We start from the raw sequence: 24558 nt of genomic DNA on the forward strand, positions 1-24558 counted from the left end.
CACGCTGTGTTGGTTATGGTAGTTTTGTAGTAAGTCTTGAAGCTTGGTAGTGTCAGTTCTCTTTTTTCTTTTTTGTTTTCTCAGTATTGTATTAGATAATGTTAAGTCTTTTCACATAAACCTTAGAATCAGTTTCTTGATATCTACAAAATAACTTCTTATGAATTGTATCAGATTGTGTTGAATCTATGGACAAAGTTGGGAAAAACCGACACCTTAACTTTGTATCCATGATTATGCAATATCCCTCCATTTACTGAGATCTTTGATTTATTTCATTAGAGTTTTGTAGTTTTGCTCATGTACACATTTTTACAGTTTTTTACATAACTGTTTGATTTTTCTGTGGTAATGTAAATTCAAATTCAAAGTTTTCATTGCTAGTATAAAAGAAGGCAAATGGCTTTTCACAGTTAACCTTGTATGCTGCACCTTGCTATATTCACTAAGTAGTGCCAGGAGTTTTTGTGTTGTGCTGATTCTTACAGATTTCTGCTTCTACAATCAGATCATCTATAAAGAGGGACAGTTTTATTTCCTGTTTTCAGTACTTTATATTTCTTGTTTTTCTTTTCATAACTTTTAGCATTAGCTAGGACTCCAGTCAGGTGTTGAATAAAAGTGTTGAGAGGCGACAATCTGGCAGTTTTCCATCTAGGGGGAAGGCATTAAGTTTCTTACCATTAAGTATGACATTAGCTGTAGGCTGTTTTTGGAAGTTATTTATGAAAATAAAAATTCATTTAAAAATTAAATATTTTAACAACCATTTTATTTTCACCTAGGCCAGGAGACAATCTAGAAAGAGTTCTCTTCCAAGTACATAGCCAAGGAGGTGTGGAAGGGCTGTCAGTCATCATGAAACATAACTGTACTGTCTTCCTGCACAAGGATAATAAATTGCTTCAGAAAAGGTTGCAGAATTGCAGGGTGTAATAAAGTGTGCTTAGTTTCATTTCCAATGCTGTAGAATCCTAGAGAATGAGGCCCATTTTCTTACACCTTGGGATTGTTTGAGTGAATGCTGTGCCCACATCGCTGACGGTGGAGCTGCAGTACTGTAGCTTATGCTGCTATATCCTCTTCTCATCTCCACAAGATGGAGAGTCCTCCTCCTCTTTGTCATGTTTCTGGAGCTAATCATGGACACTGTCATTCCTATACAACTGTGCAGCCTTCCTGAGAAGAATGTCGATGTGAACATGTTTTGCAGACTGTCCTGCTTAGGGGCCATTCTGCATGGGAAGTTGAGAGAGGTTTCCCCCAAAGTGCTTCTCCACCAATGTCCTGATTCTAAGTGGGCCTGAAACAAATCACCCACTTCATCAGGATGTGGGTCCCAGAAATTCTCTACTGGCTGAAAGGGACACAGGAGGATTTACAGGCTTCCTGTTCTCCAGGACAAAGGACAGTTCTGTTTTGAGAAATGCCAGAGGGTCTGATGAGATAGATGTTGGCTTAAGCTGAATGACATGTCCTCAGAATTGAAGTATTGGAAGTTCCCCTTTATTCCTAGTTTGCTGAGAGAGTTCTTGTTGTTTGCTTCATTTTACTTTCTTTGTTTATCATGAATGGGTGTTGGATTCTGTCAAATACTTTTTCTGAATCTGTTCATGTGAATGCAGCGTTTATATTAATTGATTTCTAATGTTGAACCAGCTTTATATATCTGGAATAAACCCCACTTAGTTGTAGTGTATATTCTTTTTATACATTGTTGGATTTTCTTTGCTATTTTGTTGATGATTTTTGCATCTATGTTCATAAGACATACTTGTCTGTAGTTTTCTCACAATGTCTTTATCTGGTTTTGGTAGTAATGTAATGCGAGCCTTTGAATGAATTAAGAAGTGCTTTCTCTGCTCCTATTTTCTGAAAGTTTTAGAGTGTTAGTATTATTTTTTCCTTAAAATCCTTAAAATACTTAGTAGAATTCACCAGTGAAACCATTTAAACATAGTGGCTGTTTTTGAAATGTTATTGATTATTGATTTCATTTATTTAATACATATGGGATTATTCATTTTGTCTATTTCTCCTTGATAAGTTCTTTTTTTTAAAGGAATTATCTCATTTCATCTAAATTATCAAATGTGTGGGAATACAGATGTTCATAATATCCATTTGTTGTCCTTTTATTATCCATGGTATCAGTTGTGGTGGTCCTGCTTCTATTTCTAATGTTAGTATTTTCTATCTTCTCTTTTTATTTTCTTGGTTATCCAGGTTAGAAGTTTATCAATTTCCGTTTTCTTTTCAAAGGACCAGCTTTTGGATGTATTTTTTTTTTTGTCTGTCATCTTTCTGTTTCTAATTTAGTTGATTTTCACTTATTATTCTTTTTCTTTTGCTGACTTTAGGTTTATATTGCTGTACTTTTTCTAGTTTCCTAGGTGGAAACTTAGATGATGATTTTAAATCTTTCTTTTTTTTCTAATAATATATGTATTCAATGTTATAAATTTCCCTCTAAGCACTGCTTTTGCTGCATCTTACAAATTTTGGTAAGTTATATTTTCATTTAATTTAAGTGGATACAGAAATTAAAGGTAAGTTGTTTTAATTCATTTATTTTTTCTATTAAAACTTGAAATATTCTACTCTACTCTCTCTTGCTTGATGTTTTCTGAAGAGGGTTGACATAATTCTTTTCTTGTTTCTGTACAGATAAAGTGTGCTTTTTCCTTTGCCTTCTTTAGGAGTTTTCTCTGTTTTTTTTTTTTGTTATCCTGCAATGTGACTAGAGTATGCCTAAAGGCATATTTTTTATGTTATTCCTTTGTTGTGTTCTCTGATCTTCTTGGATTTATGGTTTAGTGTATGTCACCATGTATTGAAATTTTTTTTTTTTTGCCATTGTTACTTCCCAAAATTTTTTCTGTTCTTTTTTCTGTTCTTTTCTCTTTCTGACATTCTCATTACATATATGTTTCAACTCAGAGAAAAGTGGTAAGGAAGTCTGAGAAAGATATAGGTGGATTGACTTTGGAATGGGTTTAAAGAATTTAGATATTTGTGTCACATAAATGTCTGCTACTATAAGGATAGCCCTCATATTGGTTTCAGAACACCCTCTACTCAGTCACAGGGCTTGTACAATGGCCACCGAAAACAAATGTGGGCAATGTCTAGGCTCAGTAATTTGGTCTTTCCCCTCACTAAGCTGCTCTCTTTACTTTCATCACTAAGTACCAACTCAGCAGCAGAAGAGACTAATGCTGGCACAACTCCTTGGGGAGACTACCGAATGCCTTGGTGGTGGGTAATTATCAGACCCCTTTTACACATTAATAGAGCAACAGTCCATTTTTATTAGAATAGATATGCTCTTTGAATAGAGGTTGACTTTACTGGCAATAGTACTTCCATCAATACAGATAAGGCTTACAGAATGCCTTTTCTGTTGACATTATTTAGACAACACTGGCTTGAATCAAGGGATCCATCATGCAGCAAAGATTCACCACTGTGCTCATGATCAGAGGATGCTTTGGTCTCACCAGGTAGTTACTTCATCAGCTAGAAGCAGTTGTCTTGCTAGGAATTTGGAATGTATATGAAGTCTTAGTTAAGGTACCATCAACCCTTCATGGAGATAAGACATGTTGTTTAGGATGCAAAATATGTCTTACAGCTATAACTGATATATAGTGCATGTTCAAAACATGTGACTTTCAGCATGGAATTGGAAGTGATCCTTCTCACTCACTTGAAGAATTTTATATTTTCTATTTCTTCTAATTTAAGCTCTGGCAAGTTAGAAGTACTGATATTCTCGAGGAATTAGCAAGTTAGAGGGAGCACATTCTCCAGTGGACAAAATCTGGGTTCATTTGAACTTGAGTTGTACCTATCTTTTAGCTTTTCAGTGATATTTATTCCAGTGGACCAAGAGGTCAAATAAGGTTTATCCTGATTACCACAAAGATCTGGGGCTGCCACAGCATATTATGAGTAATGAGGAGGATGGAAACCTGGGATTGACTGGCTACTTTTCCATACGTAATAATAATTTTCAAAGTAAACATAAACCAAGTACAGAACAATAGAGAATTATGTCATTCAGAATGAAAAAAATCTAGAATAAATGTTGGAAGCAGGAGATAATCAATGTCTGCAAATGGCTCAGAATCAACTATAGCAGTGGAGACTAGCTTGTTTTACTAAAAAAAAAATAATAATAATCTTGTATAGACTTTCATGAGGTTATACCTGACCATGAATATAAAGAGGATTCTGATTGATTCTATGTCTTCTTCAAGAAAGAGTAAGGAATCTTTGTTCTCACAGATGAAATTGAAGTCTACATATTTTTTTATTAAAATAAAATAGAGTGGAAACCCATAGCTGGATCTGAATGCCACTGGGGAAGCACACAGTGTTCTCTACAGACTCCTTCAATCTTCTCCTTATTTACTCTTGGTCAGTACTCCTTTTCCCTGACTGAGTACTTCATTTTTTAGTTTGATGAACAGTGATTAGGACTGACTTCTGGAGTAGCCAGTTAGGAGCTCAAAAGATTCAACTCCCCAAATCCCCAATATTGAGGAGTTAGCTTTTCATGAGATGACCTTGAGCAATGGAGTCCCTTGACCCAAGTGGCTTTACAAACTGGTAATCACTGTAGTGAAATACCAAATTCAACTGATTTTTATCTTTCCTTACTTTTATTATTATTACTGTTATTATTATTCTAATTGTCACTGCTCTAAATATGCATTTCCCAAACAGTGGTGGCACCCTAATTTTCACTCAGGCTCTGCTACAGCCCAAAACAGCTAAGATTTATAATTTTTAAACAAGGTTTTAATATAATTTATGAAAGTACTTTAAAGCAGAACTGATCTTGCAATACTATACACTTTATATTCAGAAAATGTTTTTAAACAAAACATATCTATAAGCCAATTATTTAGCAGGCATTTATAAGAGGCTTTTTAATCACACCATATATTCATCAGTCACTTATGCATGAAAAATAACAGTATATACACCAAAAAACAATACAGGCATATTAAATTTTAAACAGGAAAAATGTGAACCAGTAGTACTCAACACTGGCATAAGTAAAATTTATCAATTCCAAATAATCTTGTGTACTTATGCTTGTCCTCTGCTACACGTTATTCAATTTTGATTTTCAAAAATTCCAAAATATTTATTAATAATCTATTTAAGATAATGAGTCAGTAACTGTGACTTTAAGCATGTATACAACAATTACCTTATCTATCAACTCTATCTCTATCACTTATATATCATCTATCTATATTTATCTCTATTTTTATTCTGACACTGAAAATCCTCAGTGGGCTCTTATTATTATTTCTCAAAACCTGTGTTGTATCTTAATTGTTTCAGAACAATTAAACTGATAAAAGCATCGGCTGTTGGGAGAATTAAGTTCATTTTTATATTTGAGTTCTTTTTTACCAAAAACTTTTCTTTATTCCTAAACAAATTACTTAACCTTTCCAAATCACAGTTGTCACCTGAACAACAGATGATAGCAATTTCCTAATTTTACTCTTAGATCAAGTCCACAAATATTGCATCCCATTTCTCTTTGTTCCTGAAGTTCTCTTGAAACCAAGCTATTGCAGAATGTATTTCTATTGAAAATATTTTCTGTTTTTTTAGACTAACAAATGCATTCATGTCACAGGGTGCACTTTTGGTTGGAATATATTTACTCTATGTAATTACAAAGGAACATTTGGGTCAATGCAAAAATATTTAAATCATCAGAGTGCTCTGGAAAGAATACTTATCCTTATGCAAATATTGAATATGTTTTTATTTTTGAATAGATTAAATCAATTCACACTTTAAAACTAGAGTAAGAACATTTTCTGACCTTGAGAACTTCTGCTTTAATCACTTAAAAAGAGAAAAACTACCTATAGACTTAGGGAGTATCAGCAAATATGTCATGGTGCTACATTTTATTTTGATTGTATCAAAGCAATGAGGTTCTAATGGTGAAATGGCCATCTGAACAAATGTTCAGAAGGTAGATACTTTTCTGTGCAAGTTTTCATTTAGGAGTCCTCATGCATAACATCATTTATTTGGTAATTTATATTACATATTATTTTGTTATATTTTTCCCTTAGGCTTCTGATTAGTATGTTCTGCGAAGTCTTTAAAAGACCAAGAGATGGCCACATTATCTACCTCCTGATTTAAAATTACTTCTAATGTTTACATAATGTTGTTAGTTTATCATAATATTTTTGTGATAATTTTCTAACATATTCATTGTCAGATTAAGGAAGGTACTTTTTATTTATAGTTTGTTATTTGTTTAATACTTTTGCCAGAATTTTCCATGGTTTGTATATTTACTCAACATCTTTCTTTAAGCAGCATTTCCATGAATAACAGCTGATTAACTTGACTAATAATATTTATTGGAATTGCTGAATAACAATATACTTCAGGCAAATAATAGTTTACATCTAACAGAAGGAGATCTAGAAAGAATTTTCAAACACAACTGGTAAGCCCATCAGTAATTCTAAAACTTACATTAGCTTGTTTTTTAATACATTTTAAGGTTACTTTGGTAATACCTTTGCAAAAAGGCATTTTTAAAAATATAATATGTCATTTTTAAATAGAAAAATCTCACATGAATTGCTTCATAGAAAAAAACTGCATTAAAACTGTAATCCAAACACACAGTTTACAGTATTGGAGAAAATACAAGTCATATATCTGATAGGGTTTTAGTATCCAGACCACACAGAACAACTAAATGACAAAAGACAAAGCAATTTAAAAAAAGGGCAAAGAAATTGAAAAGATACTTCTCCAAAGAATATAAAATGACCAATAAGCACATGAAAAGATACTCAATGTAATTAGTCATTAGGAGAATTCTAATCAATGAGATATAACTTCATAACTATTAGGATGTTTACAATAATATTTTTTAAATTCATTTTATTATCATTAATCTACAATTACATGAAGAACATTATGGTTACTAGACTCCTCCCTTCACCAAGTCCACCCCCACAAACCCCATTAGAGTCACTGTTCATCAGCATAGTAAGATGCTGTAGAATCACTACTTGTCTTCTCTGTGTTGCACTAATTTGCATTACCACCAGCAGTGTAGGAGGGTTCCCCTTTCTCCGCAAACTCGCCAACATTTAATGTTGTTCGTCCTTTGGATGGTGGCGATCCTTACTGGTGTCAGGTGATATCTCATTGTGGTTTTAATTTGCATTTCTCTGATGACAAGCAACGTGGAGCATCTTTTCATGTGTCTGTTGGCCATCTGAATTTCTTTTTTGGAGAAGTGTCTGTTCAGCTCCTCTGCCCATTTTTTAATTGGATTATTTGCTTTTTGTTTGTTAAGGTGCGTGAGCTCTTTATATATTTTGGATGTCAACCCTTTATCGGATCTGTCATTTACGAATATATTCTCCCATACTGTAGGGTACCTTTTTGTTCTATTGATGGTGTCCTTTGCTGTACAGAAGCTTTTCATCTGATAAAGTCCCAATTCTTCATTTTTGCTTTTGTTTCCCTTGCCCAGGGAGATATGTTCATGAAGAAATCACTCATGTTTATGTCCAAGAGATTTTTGCCTATGATTTTTTCTAAGAATTTTATGGTTCCATGACTTACATTCAGGTCTTTGATTCACTTCAAATTTACTTCTGTGTATGGGATTAGACAGTGATCCAGGTTCATTCTCTTACATTTAGCTGTCCAGTTTTGCCAGCACCATCTGTTGAAGAGACTGTCATTTCCCCATTGTATGTCCACAGCTCCTTTATCATATATTAATTGACCATAAATCTTTGGATTAATATCTGGGGTCTCTAATCTGTTCCATTGGTCTGTGGCTCTGGTCTTGTGCCAATACCAAACTGTCTTGATTACTGTGGCTTTGTAGCAGGACTTGAAGTTGGGGAGTAAGATACCCCCAATTTTATTCTTCCTTCTCAGGATTGCTTTGGCTATTTGGGGTCTTTGGTGTTTCCATATGAATTTTTGAACTATTTGTTCCAGTTCACTGAAGAATGTTGTTGGTAATTTGATAGAGATTGCATCGAATCTGTATATTGCTTTGGGCAAGATGGCCATTTTGACGATATTAATTCTTCCTAGCCAGGAGCATGGGATGAGTTTCCATTTGTTAGTGTCCTCTTTAATTTCTCTTAAGAGTGTCTTATAGATTTCAGGGTATAAGTCATTCACTTCCTTGGTAAGGTTTATTCCTAAGTATTTTATTCTTTTTGATGCAATTCTGAATGGAATTGTTCTCCTGATTTCTCTTTCTATTAGTTCATTGTTAGTGCATAGGAAAGCCGCAGATTTCTGTGTGTTAATTTTGTATCCTGCAACTTTGCTGTATTCGGATATCAGTTCTAGTAGTTTTGGAGTGGAGTCTTTGGGGTTTTTTAATGTACAATCTCATGTCATCTGCAAATAGTGACAGTTTAACTTCTTCTTTATCAATTTGGATTCCTTGTATTTCTTTGTTTTGTCTAATTTCTGTGGCTAGGACCTCCAGAACTATGTTGAATAACAATGCGGAGAGTGGGCATCCCTGTCTTGTTGTCTTGTTCCTGATCTCAGAGGAAAAGCTTTCAGATTTTCACTGTTCAGCATGATGTTGGCTGTGGGTTTATCATATATGGCCTTTATTATGTTGAGGTACTTGCCCTCTATACCCATTTTGTTGAGAGTTTTTATCATGAATGGATGTTGAATTTTGTTGAATGGTTTTTCAGCATCTATGGAGATGATCATTTGGTTTTGTCCTTCTTTTTGTATATGTGGTGGATGATGTTGATGGATTTTCAGGTGTTGTAACATACTTGCATCCCTGGGATGAATCCGACTTTTAATGGTGTATGATCCTTTTGATGTATTTTGGAATTCGGTGTGCTAATATTTTGTTGAGTATTTTTGCATCTATGTTCATCAGGGATATTGGTCTGTAATTTTCTTTTTTGGTGGGGTCTTTGCCTGGTTTTGGTATTAGGGTGATTTTGGCTTCATAGAATGAGTTTAGGAGTATTCTCTCCTCTTCTATTTCTTGGAAAACTTTAAGGAGAATGGGAATTATATCTTCTCTGTATGTCTGATAAAATTCCGAGGTAAATCCATCTGGCCCAGGGGTTTTTTTCTTGGGTAGTTTTTTGATTAATGCTTCAATTTTTTTGCTTGTAATTGGTTTGCTTAGATTTTGTGTTTCTTCCTTGATCAGTCTTGGAAGGTTATATTTTTCTAGGAAGTTGTCCATTTCTTCAAGGTTTTCGAGCTTCTTAGCATATAGGTTTTCATAGTAGTCTCTAATAATTCTTTGTATTACTGTCGGGTCTGTTGTTATGTTTCCTTTCTCGTTTCTGATTCTGTTGATGTGTGTTGATTCTCTTTTTCTCTTAATAAGTCTGGCTAGAGGCTTATCTATTTGTTTATTTTCTCAGAGAACCAGCTCTTGGTTTCATTGATTTTTGCTATTGTTTTATTCTTCTCAATTTTATTTATTTCTTCTATGATCTTTATTATGTCCCTCCTTCTGCTGACTTTAGTCCTCATTTTTTCTTCTTTTTCCAATTTTGATAATTGTTATGTTAGACTATTCATTTGGGTTTGTTCTTCCTTCTTTAAATATGTCTGGATTGCTATATACTTTCCTCTTAAGACTGTTTTGCTGTTTCTCACAGAAGTTGGGGTTTTGTGTTGTTGTTGTCATTTATTTCCATATATTGCTGGATTTCCATTTTAATTTGGTCATTGATCCATTGATTATTTAGGAGCGTGTTGTTAAGCCTCCATGTGTTTGTGAGTCTTTTTGCTTTCTTTGTACAATTTATTTCTAATTTTATACCTTTGTGGTCTGAAAAGATGGTTGATAGAATATCAATCTTTTGGAATTTACTGAGGCTCTTTTTGTGACCTAGTATGTGGTCTATTCTGGAGAATGTTCCATGTGCGCTTGAGAAGAATGTGTATCCTGTTGCTTTTGGGTGTAGAGTTCTATAGATATCTATTAGGTCCATCTGTTCTAGTGTGTTGTTCAGTGCCTCTGTGTCCTTACTTATATTCTGTCTGGTCGATCTGTCCTTCCGAGTGAATGGTGTGTTGAAGTCTCCTAAAATGAACGCATTGCATTCTATTTCCTCCTTTAATTCTGTTAGTATTTGTTTCGTATATGCTGGTGCTCCTGTGTTTGGTGCATATATATTTATAATGGTTATATCCTCTTGTTGGACTGGGCCCTTTAATATTATGTAATGTCCTTCTTTATCTCTTGTTACTTTCTTTGTTTTGAAGTCTATTTTGTCTGATAGTAGTACTGCAACCCCTGCTTTCTTCTCCCTATTGTTTGCATGAAATATCTTTTCCCATCCCTTGACTTTTAGTCTGTGCATGTTTTTGGGTTTGAGATGAGTCTCTTGTAAGCAGCATATAGATGGGTCTTGTTTTTTTATCCATTCAGTGACTCTATGTCTTTTGATTGGTGCATTCAGTCCATTTACATTTAGGGTGTTTTTTGATAGGTATGTACTTATTGCCATTTCAGGCTTTAGATTCGTGCTTACCAAAGGTTTCAGGTTACTTTCCTTTCTATCTAAGTGTCTAACTTAACTCACTTAGTATGCTGTTACGACACAATCTAAAGATTCTTTTTTATTTCTCCTCCTTTTTCTTCCTCCTTCATTCTTTATATATTAGGTATCAAATTCCATACTTTTTGTCTATCCCTTGATTGACTTTCAGGATAGTTAATTTAATTTTGCATTTGGTTCCTAATTAGCTGTTCTACTTTCTTTACTGTGGTTTTATTACCTCTGGTGACAGCTATTCAACCTTAGGAATGCTTCCCTCTATAGCAGTCCCTCCAAAATAGACTGTAGAGATGGTTTGTGGGAGGTAAATTCTCCCAGCTTTTGCTTATCTGGAAATTGTTTAATCCCTCCTTCAAAATTAAATGATAATCTGGCCGGATAAAGTAATCTTGGTTCCAGGCCCTTGTGCTTCTTGGCATTAAATACATCATGCCACTCCCTTCTGGCCTGTAAGGTTTCTGCTGAGAAGTCTGATGTTTGCCTGATGGGCTTTCCTTTGTATGTTATCTTATTTCTGTCTATGGCTGCTTTTAACAGTCTGTCCTTATCCTTGATCTTTCCCATTTTAATTACTATGTGTCTTGGTGTTGTCTTCCTTGGGTCCCTAGTGTTGGGAGATCTGTAGATCTCTGTGGCCTGAGAGACTATCTCCTTCCCCAAATTGGGGAAGTTTTCAGCAATTTCCTCCTCAAAGACACTTTCTCTCCCTTTCTCTCTCTCTTCTTCTTCTGGTATCCCTATAATGCAAATATTATTCCACTTTGATTGGTCACACAGTTCTCTCTCAATATTCTTTCATTTTTAGAGATCCTTTTTTCTCTCTGTGCCTCAGCTTCTTTGTATTCCTCTTCTCTAGTTTCTATTTTATTTATTGTCTCCTCTACCATATCCTACCTTCTTTTAATACCCTCCATCATGCTCTTCAATGATTGTATCTCAGACCTGAATTCATTCCTAAGTTTTTGGATGTCTTTCCGTACCTCCATTAGAATGTTGATGATTTTTATTTTGAACTCCCTTTCAGGAAGAGTCACAAGTTCCACATCATTTAAATCTTTCTCGGGAGTTGTATTAACAATTTTACTCTGGACAAGGTTCCTTTGGTGTTTCATGTTTTTATATGGCACCCTCTTGTGTCCAGAAGCTCTATTCTGGAGCTGCTCAGGCCCTGGAGCCATGTCGGGGGTCACAGGGGAGCTGTACTGGTGCCTGGGTGTAGGAAAGAGCTGTTCCACGCTTCCCTGCTGCTGTGCCTGTCTCCACTGCCTGAGTCAGTGGGCCGGTCACACAGGTATGTTTTGTCCCAGAGCAGCCAGATATGGATCCCTGCTTTCCACAAGTAGCTGGAATCCCAGTCTCCCCAGGAACTCTGCCTGTATTAACTTTCCAATCCGAGAGTTATGCGAGTCTCATGAAAGCACCATAAAATGTAGGTTTGTGCTCCCAGAGCAGATCTCTGGAGCTAGGTATTCAGCAGTCCCAAGCCTTCCACTCCCTCCCTGCTCCATTTCTCTTCCTCCCACCGGTGATCTTGGGTGGGGGAATGGCTCAGGTCCCATGGAGCCGCAGCTCTGGTATGTTACCCAGTTCAGTGAGGTCTGCTCTTTTCTCCAGGTGTGTGCAGTCTGACGCCATCCTCTTTCCTGTTTCTCTCTCAGGATTAGTTGTGCCAACTATATTTTCTAATTGTATCCACTTTTAGGAGGAAAACTCTGACTCTCCTCTCATGCTGCCATCTTTAATCCAATCTCTATAATAATTTTTTAAAAGATGGAAAATAAGTGTTGATGAGTATATGAAGAAACCAGAATCCTTGTGCATTGTTGGTGGCAATAAAAGATGGTAGCTCCTGTGGAAAATCATTTGGTGGTTCCTCAAACAATAAATCATGTAATTACCATATGATTCAGCCATTTGACTCTTGGGTATCTGTACAAAAAAATTCAAAATAGGTACTTAAAGAGATATTTATACAAAAATGCTTACCATAGAATTATTCACAATAGCAAAAGATAGAAACAACATGTGTATCCATCAACTGATTAGTGAATACAATACTATATACACAAATACATACATACATATATATATGTAAATACACACACCCACAAGGGAATATTATTCAGCCATAAAATAATTGAAGTTCTGAAGTATGTTATAATATAGATGAACTGTAAAACATTATGTAAATTTAAATAAACTAGATATAACAGGGAAATATTGAATGATTCCACTTTTATGAGGTACATAGAATAGGCAAATGCACAGGCACAGAGCATAATGATACCAGGGACTAGGGCTAGGGAGTGGTGAGCTATAGTTTAATGGATACACAGTTTCTATTTAAAGTGATGAAGATTTTTGTTAATTTAAAAATAGATCTTGAAATAATAAGGGGTAATAGCTGAAAGACTGAAAGCCTGTCTTTGGCACTAGTCTTAACATGGCATAATTCTGAGACTTTTAAGCTACTAAACCTCTTGCAGCCCCATTTCTCACATCTGTAAAGTGAGGGCATTCTAAAAGATGTTCATTTAGGCTCCACAAGCATACATATACTATAATAATTTTTCTATTCCTCTGAACTTGATATAAAGGTCATTAAAAATGTGAACTATCAACACAATGAAATAGTTACTATAAAAACCACTCCCATGATTGTATTGATTCTACCAGTTTCATGCAAAATTAGTCTGAGTAAAAGTATTAAAACATTGAATACAGAGGAAAACTGGCATTCTTGGTATATCAACTTAGAATTGTGTAGTTTTAATCACACTGTGAATAAAGCATTTTTGTCATGTGTTCAGAATGTGAAATAAATATGGGAAATATTATCTCCTCTCAGTGAATAAATGAAACCAGAGCTTCTAGATTTCTTGGATGACTGGATTGCTGATCATTTATAAATTGGTTCAGTGGCCTTCACAGAAAGGTTGACTTCCTCTCTCAGCATCTCAGACGCTCAGAAAAAATTCAGTAAGTTTGGCTCTTCTTTACAAAAATAACCATATAAAATGTGTCCATTATTTAGTATTACTTTAAATAAGAAATTCTATATGTTGAAGGGATTCATTTTAATTCTTACAAATAGATGTATAAAGAGCAGTTATGATATGAGAATAAGCAAGAAATTAAATCTACCATGAAATTTTGAAGTGACATTAGCATAGAAGGTCTTTCTTGTACTAGTTAAGAAATAACAAAGTTGATAGAAATGTTAATGTATAACTGCATATAGACCATTCTCAAGTATTTTCTTAATAATACTGCTTCATTATAGATAAATTGCCACTAAACCATTTTATTTACTTCTAGGAATTTATGTTCACAATGTCTAAAATTTCTTTTGTATGAATCTTATTATATAGAGGAGTAATTATTCTGCATATTCAGAATTCAACTAAATTTGAAAAGTGAGGATAAAACTTGATTTCAATTATTATTTAAATTAAGTAAAGTATTTGATATTTAATTTTCAGGCTTCTTGCTCCAGATTTTTGCCTTTGTTTTATCTACTGTATCTATTTATAATCCTTTTCCACTCCCATAAATGTTGGTCACAGCCTGTTGTGAGAAGCTGTCTTTAATCATAGTATTGCTTTATGAAGTTAAGGGTTAATGGCAGCAGGCAAGACTCTCTGCAATAATCTGGGTCACCTAAAATTTACAGATCACTGATTTCTTTACCCAGAAGAGTCTTCAATTACAACTATGCACACACCCCCCCCCCAACCTTTCCCTTTGTTCAAGAATTAATAAAAAGAGACTTCAATGTTTGATGGAAAATGAAAATAAAAGGAGTTATAGAATGGAGAGAGATGTACATTATGATTACTATTTCTGTGCTATATTTTCTAGGATTTTTCTACTTTCAGTGGTCTCTTTTATGAAGAGATATACTCTCCAAGATGAAATGTTATCTCATGGCAATGTCTCAGCTTTGAAAACATGTTTTAATCCACAGTCCACAGTTATTATCACAACCATCATGGCTAGAGTAACTATTTCAAGTCTACGTATTAGTCTAGTAGTAATCTTTAGATATATTAGAACTCTGCCTATATTCACCATGCCAAAAACAAATTTAATGGCATGTGAAACTTTATTTGACCTATCTTTTAATAATACCTAAGGATTAAAGTTAAGTCTTTTATTATTTTCAGTTATTCTGTGATGATAAGCAAATGTTCTCCATAAGTAAATGTCACTTATGAAAAACAAACTATCAAAGTGCGGGTAAAATTGTAATATTTCCAGAATCTCTCACTTGGCCTTAATCCATCTCCATATCAGTAGTTGTTTACAATGGGTGAAGAGAAGTAGCCATCTCCTTATAAATAGGTGCTTCTAAGGGGTAGGGGTGGAGGCAAGCATACAACTGACCAGAGAGGTTTTATTGGCTCTTCCCAGCCAGGGCTGGGAGAGACACTGGTTAACAAGAGTAGACAACTTCTTGTAGGCAATAAGCAGGTTTCTCCTACTTTATTTTTCCCTTTGACTGATTTTGGCTTCACAGGTTTCCCCGGTTTATTTTCCCCAGGCTGGGAGCATACATTTCCCCTTGGAATTCCACAAAGGTAATTTAAATTAAATAAATATTTTGCTGTAGGGAAGAAAATGAAAGAATCACTGTTCTAACAAAATCACTCAATATCCATGCCTAAAGATAATAAAATAATTAGTTATATATTTCAATTACTATCCTTCATACTGTATAGGAAATACTAGTGTTTTCTGAAGTATAACATTAAAACTTTATTAAATCAAACTTAAAATCTATTCAAATATAAATATACATGTATTTGTCTTAGTCTTACCGACAACCACAAGGTTTTTATGTCATTAATCTTGGAGGATTTCTAAAGCTGGAAAAATTAATAAATATTTCCTTAACTTCATTTTCATACAAAAAGGAAGTATATTTACTGTCTTAATTATAACTACAAAATTAAGAATATATAGTTATTGTGCAAAATAGTTTTGCAATTGCAAAATGCATAAAAAGATCAAAATCACTCAATATCAATGCCTAAAGATAATAAAATTATTAGTTTTTATTGGTGTGCAACTTTGCAATTTTTATTTAAATGTATGTGTGTATTGGTATGTGTAAGTATCTATAGTCATTTATAAAATAAGATAAATGTATCATTGCATGCTGACTGTAACACTAGGTTAAAGGATCTGGAAATTTTGTGAAAACTTGTCCTGTATTTTGAAAGTTATCCTTCTAAAATGTATATATTACCACAAATTCTAAATAAGAGTGCAGTGAAAGTAGGCCCTCAATAATATCATTATTGATATGCTTCATCATCATACAAAATGAAATTTTAAAATGTGACATTAATTTATATTACATTTCTATGAATATTTAGTACAAGGAAACAATGTTTTGCCTTTTTTGGAGAATTTTTGTGAATTTTATGATCATATAATGATCTTTTCTTCCTTTGAATTACTCATTTTCTGTATTAACTAATAGGAAGTTTTTCTTCTGTTAATGATATTGAGTTAACATCACTTATGGTGCAAATATTTTTCATGTTTAAATTTGTGTTTGAATTCATTTTTGTGTTTTACATTAATCTTCTTGAGTTGCAATTTTTATTCAACATATCTGATTTTCCTTTACACAGAGAGATACAAATTTCTATATTTTTATGTTTTCTATATTTCATGTTTGGTGCATAAATACCCATCTCAACAAAGCTATTTACTTTTAGTTTTTCTTATAATTTGTAGTTTCATTTTAAATACATACCTTCAATTCATATATATATTTAGGTGAGTTATAAAACCCATAAAAATTGATCTAATATTCCATGGTATTCCTACTCATCTTAAAGTTCATTATATGATAGACACAATATATGTTTTACATGTCTATTATATAATAGACAATTTTTTATTTATTAAACAGCCCCTTTGATAGCATTAGCTTTATTTTTGTTGTGTTCTCCTAAACAGTATGTACTATCGCACAGTCAAATATATGTCAATATTAATGGAAATACACTCTAAATGGGAAAGTATCAGTTAACTAAACTAATAGTTTTGATTCTTAATACTAATGATACTTTAGTATTTGTTAAGTATTTTCTATTCACAAGCCTCCAAATAGTAAATTTGCATGTACTATCTCATTTGATGAACACTCATCTCTGTAAAGGGTATTTTCTCAACTCCATTATACAGATGAGTAAATGTTTTCTCAGAGCATTACAATGACTTGATTAATATCACAGAATCACAGTCAGAAAACCTATTCCACAACCAAGAACCTTAAAGACTACTTTATGTTGCTGATATGGTAGGGAGTAAGAACTTGTTTATAATGATAAGAAAGATATGGACTTCATTTTAGTTTATATGATCTAATATGTTGGCATCCATAATGCTGCTACTTGAGTTAAACTGAGTATTTATAAAACCATGAGAAATAAACAGAGAGTTTGTTCATTGGCATAAACTAGCACAAATTAAACTCCAGTAGGTACTGAAAAGTAAGTTAATTTCCCTTTATTAAGAGCACATTTATATCTTAATCTCATATGTGATTTTGAAAGGTCAAAATTATGATGTCTTTTAAAGATATTTCACTTTAACAAATCCTGAAATGTATGTCTACTCAGTTTCCATAATATGTGTCAATAAAAATAACTGAAAATATCATACTTGGAGGTTCTAATAAAGAGAGCAGCTAACCAATACACATCTCAAAAAAACAAAATTTGACACAGATATTCACAGTACATTTTGTCCCTGTGGCTGAATTTTTTAAATATTTTGAGATACTTCTTTTATTAAAAAAGAATATGAAGAAAGTATTTTAGCAGATATTGAAATGACAAAAATGCACTTTTTAAATTGAATGTCTTTATTATGTGCAAGAAATACTATATTTTTAAGAGAAGTTATGAGTATAATAACAGCAATTTAATCACATTGTTTTGGAAACCATGACTGAGATATGTGTTTTCCAGATAATTATATGTACATTTATATACCTATAGAAACACGCACATTCACATATGTGCATGCCTATGTAATTGATCATGAATTTCTTCTTCCTATACTACTACTTCCTCTTTATGTGTCAATTTAAAATATTTCTTTACATTTGATTCCTTTTAATAGGAAGTTAGACATTAAAAGGTAGAAAACAGTCTTAAATGTTCTAAGGCCTCATTCATTTATATAAGATCGTAACAAAATGGAATGATTTAAGGTAAGTTTTAAAATAGTTAACACTCCTTGTCCTCTTTCGTAAAGGTGAGTAAGGAGGTTAGTCATGAGTGAAAGGTGAGGACTCAGGAAGGAAAGAGGAAGGGGCACCAGGAAACAGCATTCATTTGTTTCAAATATTTAAATTATGTTTCTGTTATCTATCAATTTGTTTTTAATGCTGATCTTGGCAATTGTGTCAACTTTTTCTACATGTGTCTAAAACTAATTTGTATTTACATTATCTGTCAATACAATATACTAGATAAAAACAAGTTAAAATTAGTATATTTCACTCATATGGAATCTAAAAAAATAAATGAACAAGCAACACAAAAATAGATTCATAAACACAGAAAATGTACTAGTGATTACCACAGGGGAGGATGCCATATTGGCAAAGGGGATAAAGATATAATTTCAAATTATAATATACACTAGTAACAGGGATGGAAGTTCAGTGTAAGGAACATAGGCAATGATATTGCAATTTCTTTGTATGTTGACAAGTGGTAATTATACTTAATGTGGTGACCATTTGGTAATATAATTGTCAAATCACTATGTTGTACATCTGAAACCAATACAATATTGAGTACTAGTGATATTTCAATTTAAAAAATAGTATATTTGGTTCCCAAAGAAATAAAACTACCAAATTATGAAGACAATGTAGTTTTTGATAAGCTGAATTAATTTAAGAGTCATGATTCCAGTGGTGGTGTGTGTAGGCAATGTAAAAATCACATAGAACTCAAAAATACAGCAAATGCAACTAGGCCTGAAAATGACCTGAAGACTGCAGAATGGACAACCTACATCTCGGGAGGAAGAGAAGACCCTACAGAAAAGGATAGAGTAGCAGAGCCACTACCTGGTGGGACCCAGGCCCTCTTCCCACCGTGGCCCACAGGCAGGAGGAAGAAGAATGGAGCTGGAGGGAGTGGAAGCCCAGGACTGCTGAACATCTGACCTAGGATTGCACAGTGCTCTCTGCTTAGGAGAAAGGTCAGGTGGACAAAACCTCCCCAGCTCACCCTCAGCCCAACAGGTTGGGAGCCCTGCGAAGATTCAAGCTCTCCATCTGCCTCAGCACAGCCTGGAGGCCACTCCAGGCCAGATGTGGAATCAGACTTTGCTCCCAGGTAGGCAGAGGGAGGACTCCCAGACTGCTCATCCCTATTGGGCCAGCCCATGAGCTGCATGCAGGAGCTGGTCCCAGAAGCTCTTGCCTCCCAGAAGGTGCCAGTCCTGTTCACAAGGAGCTCCTGCCATCACAGCAGGCCAGATGGAGAGTGGCTCTGCCCATGGTTGCTTCAGGAATGGAGCACCAAAATGCCTCATTGCACATGTGTATAGCACATCCCCAGGAGCTCTTTCATCCTGACAGGCACCAGTTCTTCTCTCCAGTGTGCCCCACCATTGCAGCAGGCTTGGCAGAAGGCAACTCTGCCCATGAAAGCTCCAGCAGCACAGCACCAACACTCCTCCCTGTGCTCATGTGCAGCCCACCTCTGGAGCTCCTTTCTCATGGCAGACCCTGGACCCTCTTGCGCATGGATCCTCCATTGCTGCAGGCCAGGAGGGGGGAGTTATGCCCACAGCAACTCCAGCACTGCAACTCCCAGTATTCTCCCTGCTCACACAATCAGCTGAAGGCCCGCACAGCCTACCTGAAATCAAAGCACTTAAAGCCAAACAGAAAGGTACCCTACCCACTGCATGCCTAAAGCTGGGGCTCAGACACAGGAAATTGAGCTTCTGGGGATGAGAGGTCACCTCCTTCATAAAGCTATTACTCTATTGCAAACACTGAAAAAATGATGAGGCAGAGGAATTTTGTGCAAACAAAACTACAAGACGAAATATCAGAAAGAGGGCTGAGTGAAAGTGAAATCAGCAATCTTCTTGATAAAGACTTCAAAGTAAAAGTCATAAAAATGCACACAGATATACAGAAAAATATTAATGATCTCTGGGAGGGACTCAACAAAAAGATAGAAGACATCCATAAACATCACTCAGAACTGAAGAAGGCAGTAATTCAAATGCAAAATACAATGGAGGGATTTAATAGCAGGCTTACATAGGTTGAAGAGGTTGTAAGTGACTTGGGAATTAGGGAGGAAGGAAACAACGAAGCCAAAAAATAGAGACAGAAGGATCTCTAGGAATGAAAGAGTAATAAGAGAGCTATGTGGCCAAACCACATGGAACAATATTCATGTTATAGGGATACCAGAAGAAGAGAGAGACAAAGGGATAGAAAGTCTCTTTGAGGAAATAATTGTTGCAAACTTCCCCAATATCAGAAAATTAATAGATACTCAGGTGATGGAAGCACAAAGATATTGCAACAAACAGAATCCTAGGAAGAAAACATAAAGACACATAATGATTAAAATGGTAAAGATCAAGGACAAGGAGAGAGTATTGAAAGCACCTAGAGAAAGAAAAAAGATAATTTATAAAGGAAACCCTGTCAGGCTATCAGCAGACTTCTCAGGAGAAACCTTACAGGGTAAAAGGGAGTGGGATGATACATTTAATGAAATGAAACAGAAGGAACTCCCACCAAGAAAACTCTATGTGGCAAGATTATCATTTAAATTTGAAGCAGGGGTTAAATCATTTATTTCCAGATAAACAAAAATGAGGGAATTCACCACCATTAAACCAGCACTACAGGATATTTTAAAAGCACTGCTCTAGATGGAAATGCTCTTAATGCTGTCACCAGGGAAAATAAGCCCAAAGTAAAGGTAGTAGACTAAGCAAATACAAAATTAAATTAACTACTCACAAAGTCAGTCAAGGGATACACAAAGAGTGCAGAATACAACACCTAATATATAAAGTATGGAGGAGGAAGAAGAAGAAAGGGAAAAAAAACCCTTTAGATTGTGTTCAAAATAGAGCAATCAGTGATTTAAGATAGACTGTTAGATAATAAGGAAGCTATCCTTGAACCTTTGGTAACCATGAATCTAAAGCCTACAATGGTAATAAGTACATATCTATCAGTAATCACCTTGGATGTAAATGGACTAAATGTACCTATCAAAAGACATAGAGTGACAGAGTGGATACAAAAACAAAACCCATCTATATGCTGCCTTCAAGAGACTCATTTCAGACCCAAAGATATACATAGACTAAAAGTGAAGGGAGAAAAAAAGATATTTCATATAAATAATAGGGAGTAAAAAGTAGGAGTTGCAGTACTTATATCAGACAAAATGAATTTCAAAACAAAGAAAGTAACAAGAAACAAAGAAGGACATTCCACAATGATAAAAGGGTCAGTTCAACACAAGGGTATAACCATTACAAATATCTATGCACCCAATATAGGAGCATCTAAATAAGTAAAACAAATACTAACAGAATTGTGGGGGAAATAGACTGCAACATATTCATTTTAGGAGACTTCAACACACTACTCACACCAATAGATCAACCAGACAGAAAATAAGTAAGGAAACAAAGACAATGAACAATGCATCAGAACAGATGAACCTAACAGACATTTACAGAACACTCCACCCTAGTGCAACAGGATACACATTCATCTCAAGTGTACATGGAACATTTTCCAGAATATATAACATACCAGACCACAAAAAGTGGCTCAATAAATTCAAAAATATTGAATTTGTATCAAGCAGCTTCTCAGACCACTATGGTATGAAAGTAGAAATGAATTACACAAAGAAAACAAGAAGCCTACAAACACATGGAGGCTTAACAACAGACTACTAAATAATCAATGGATCAATCACCAAATTAAGAAAGAGATCAAGCAATATATGGAGACAAATGAAAACAACAACTCAATAGCCCAAAATTTGTGGGATGCAATGAACGCAGTTCTAAGAGGAAAGTATATAGCAATACAGGCCAAACTTCAGAAACAAGAACAATCCTAAACATGAAATCTAAATTAATAATAAAAGAAACTAGAAAAAGAAAAAAGCTCAAGTCAGTAGAAGGAGGGACATAGCAAAGATAAGAGCAGAAATAAATAACATTGAGAATAGAAAACAATAGAAAGAATCAATGAAACCAGGAGCTCATTCTTTGAGAAAATAAACAAAATAGATAAACCCCTAGACAGACTTATCATGAAAAAATAAGAGTGCACACACATAAACATAATCAGAAAAGAAAAAGGAACAATGAAAACAGACACCACAGAAATACAAGGAATTGTTAGAGAATACTATGAAAAATTATATGCCAATAAATTAGACAACCTAGAAGAAATGGATAACTTCCTAGAAAAATAAAAAACTTCCAAGAATGACCCAGGATGAAACAGAAAAATCTGAATGGACCAATTACCAGCAATGAAATCAATTGATAATCAAAAACCTACCCAAGAACAAAACTCCCAGACAAGATGGCTTCACAAGTGAATTTTATCAAATATTTAAGGAGCTAATGCCCATCCTTCTTAAAGTTTACTAAAAAGTAGAAGAGGAAGCAATTCTTCAACCTCATTTCATGAGGCCAGCATCATTTTAATATCAAAACCAGACAAAGACGCTACAAAAAAGAAAGTTACAGACGAATATCCCTGATGAGCATAGATGCAAAAATCCTTAACAAAATATGAGCAAACCATCCAAAAATACATTAAAAAGATCATCCATAATGACCAATGGGATTTATTCCAGGGATGCAAGGATGATACAATATTCATAAATCAGTCAACATCATCCATCACACCAACACAAAAAAGGACAAAAATCACATGATCATCTCAATAGATGCTGAAAAAGCATTCGACAAAATTCAACCATTCATAATAAAAACTCTTAACAAAATTGATGCAGAGGATAAGTACCTCATCATAATAAAGGCCATATATGATAAACCAAGAGTCAACAGCATACTTAACAGTGAAAAGCTAAAAGCTTTTTCTCTAAGATCAGGAACAAGACAAGGATATCCACTCTCACCACTTTTATTCAGCATAGTACTGGAGGCACTAGCCATAGCAATCAGACAACACAAAGAGAAAAGAGGCACCCAGATTGCTAAGGAATAAGTTAAACTCTCAATGTTTGCTGATCATATACTTAGAAAACCCTAAAGACTCCACCTAGAAAATTACTAGAAATAATAACTGAATTCAGCAAATTTACAGTATATAAAATTAATACACAGAAATCAATTACATTCCTAAAACTAACAATTAATTAGCAGAAAGAGAAGTCAGGAAAACAATTCCATTTACAACTGTATCAAAGAGAATAAAGTACCTAGGAATAAACCTAAGCAAGGAGGTGAAAGACCTTTATTCTGGAAACTACAAGACACTCATGAGAAAAATTAAAGAAGGCACCAATAAATGAAAATCTATCCCAAGCTCATGGAAAGGAAGAATTAATATTGTCAAAATGCACATCCTCCCTAAAGCAATCTACATATTAAAGCAATTCCCATTAAAATACCAACAGCATTCTTCAATGAACTAGAACAAATAGATCTAAAATTCATATGGAAACACAAAACACCCCACATAGCCCATGAAATCCTGAGAAAGAAGAATAAAGCTGGGGGGATTATACTCCATGAAAAAGCTCAGCTACAAAGCCAAAGTAATCAAAACAATTTGGTACTGGCCCAAGAAGAGACCCATATATCAGTGGAACAGAATAAACAGGCCAGATATAAATGCACACATATATGGCCAATTAATACACAATAAAGGAGCCATGGATATACAATTGGGAAAAATCTTCTTCAACAAATGGTATTAGCAAAACTGGACAGCTATATGTAAGAGAATGAAACTGGATTATTGTCTAACTCCATACACAATAGTGAACTCAGACTTGATCAATGACCTGAATGGAGATCATGAAACTATAAAGGTCATAGAATAAAACATAGGCAAAAATCTTTTGAGTATAAACATGAGCAACTTTTCCCTGAACACATCTCCTCAAGCAAGGGAATCAAATTAAAAATGAACAAGTGGGTCTACATCAAACTAAAAAGTTTCTGCACAGAAAAGGATGCCATCAGCAGAACAAAAATGTATCCTAGAGTATGGGAGAATATTTTCATAAACTTATCTGATAAGGGGTTAACATTCAAAATATATAGAGAACTTATACATCTCAACATCCCAAAAACAAAGAACACAATTAAAAATGGGCAGAGGACCTGAATAGACTCTTCTCCAAAGAAGAAATATGGATAGCCAATAGGCACATGCAAAGATTCTCCAAATCACTAATTATCAGAGAAATGTAAATAAAAACCAGAATGAGATATCACATCACATCAGTTAGGATGGCCACTTTCCAAAAGACAAGAAACAAATGCTGGTAAGGATGCAGAGAGAAGGGAAACCTCTTACACTGTTGGTAAAATATAAATTGTTTTTATTGCTGTGTAAAGCAATATGGTAGTTCCTCAAAAAACTAAAACTAAAAATACCATTTGACCCAGTAATTCCACTCCTAGGAATATCCCTGATTCAAAAAGACATATACACCCCTATGTTTATTGCTGCTATGTTTACATTAGCCAAGATATGGAAGCAACCTAAATGTCCATCAGTAGATGAATGGATAAAGAAGATGTGGTACATATACACAATGGAATATTATTCAGCCATAAAAAGAAAAAGAAATGCTGCTATTTACAACAACATAGGTGGATCTAGAGTATATTATACTCAGTGTAATATGTCAGGCAGGGAGGGACAAATACC

The 24558-nt window shown here is 34.4% G+C and overlaps 1 pseudogene; it reads right to left on the reverse strand.

Moving 5' to 3' along the window:
• Positions 1-1065: 1065 nt before the first annotated feature.
• LOC118921543 (bis(5'-adenosyl)-triphosphatase-like) lies at positions 1066-1474 on the reverse strand (annotated as a pseudogene).
• Positions 1475-24558: the final 23084 nt, after the last annotated feature.

This window comes from Manis pentadactyla, chromosome 5 (assembly GCF_030020395.1).
Source record: "Manis pentadactyla isolate mManPen7 chromosome 5, mManPen7.hap1, whole genome shotgun sequence".
Lineage (NCBI taxonomy): Eukaryota > Metazoa > Chordata > Mammalia > Pholidota > Manidae > Manis > Manis pentadactyla.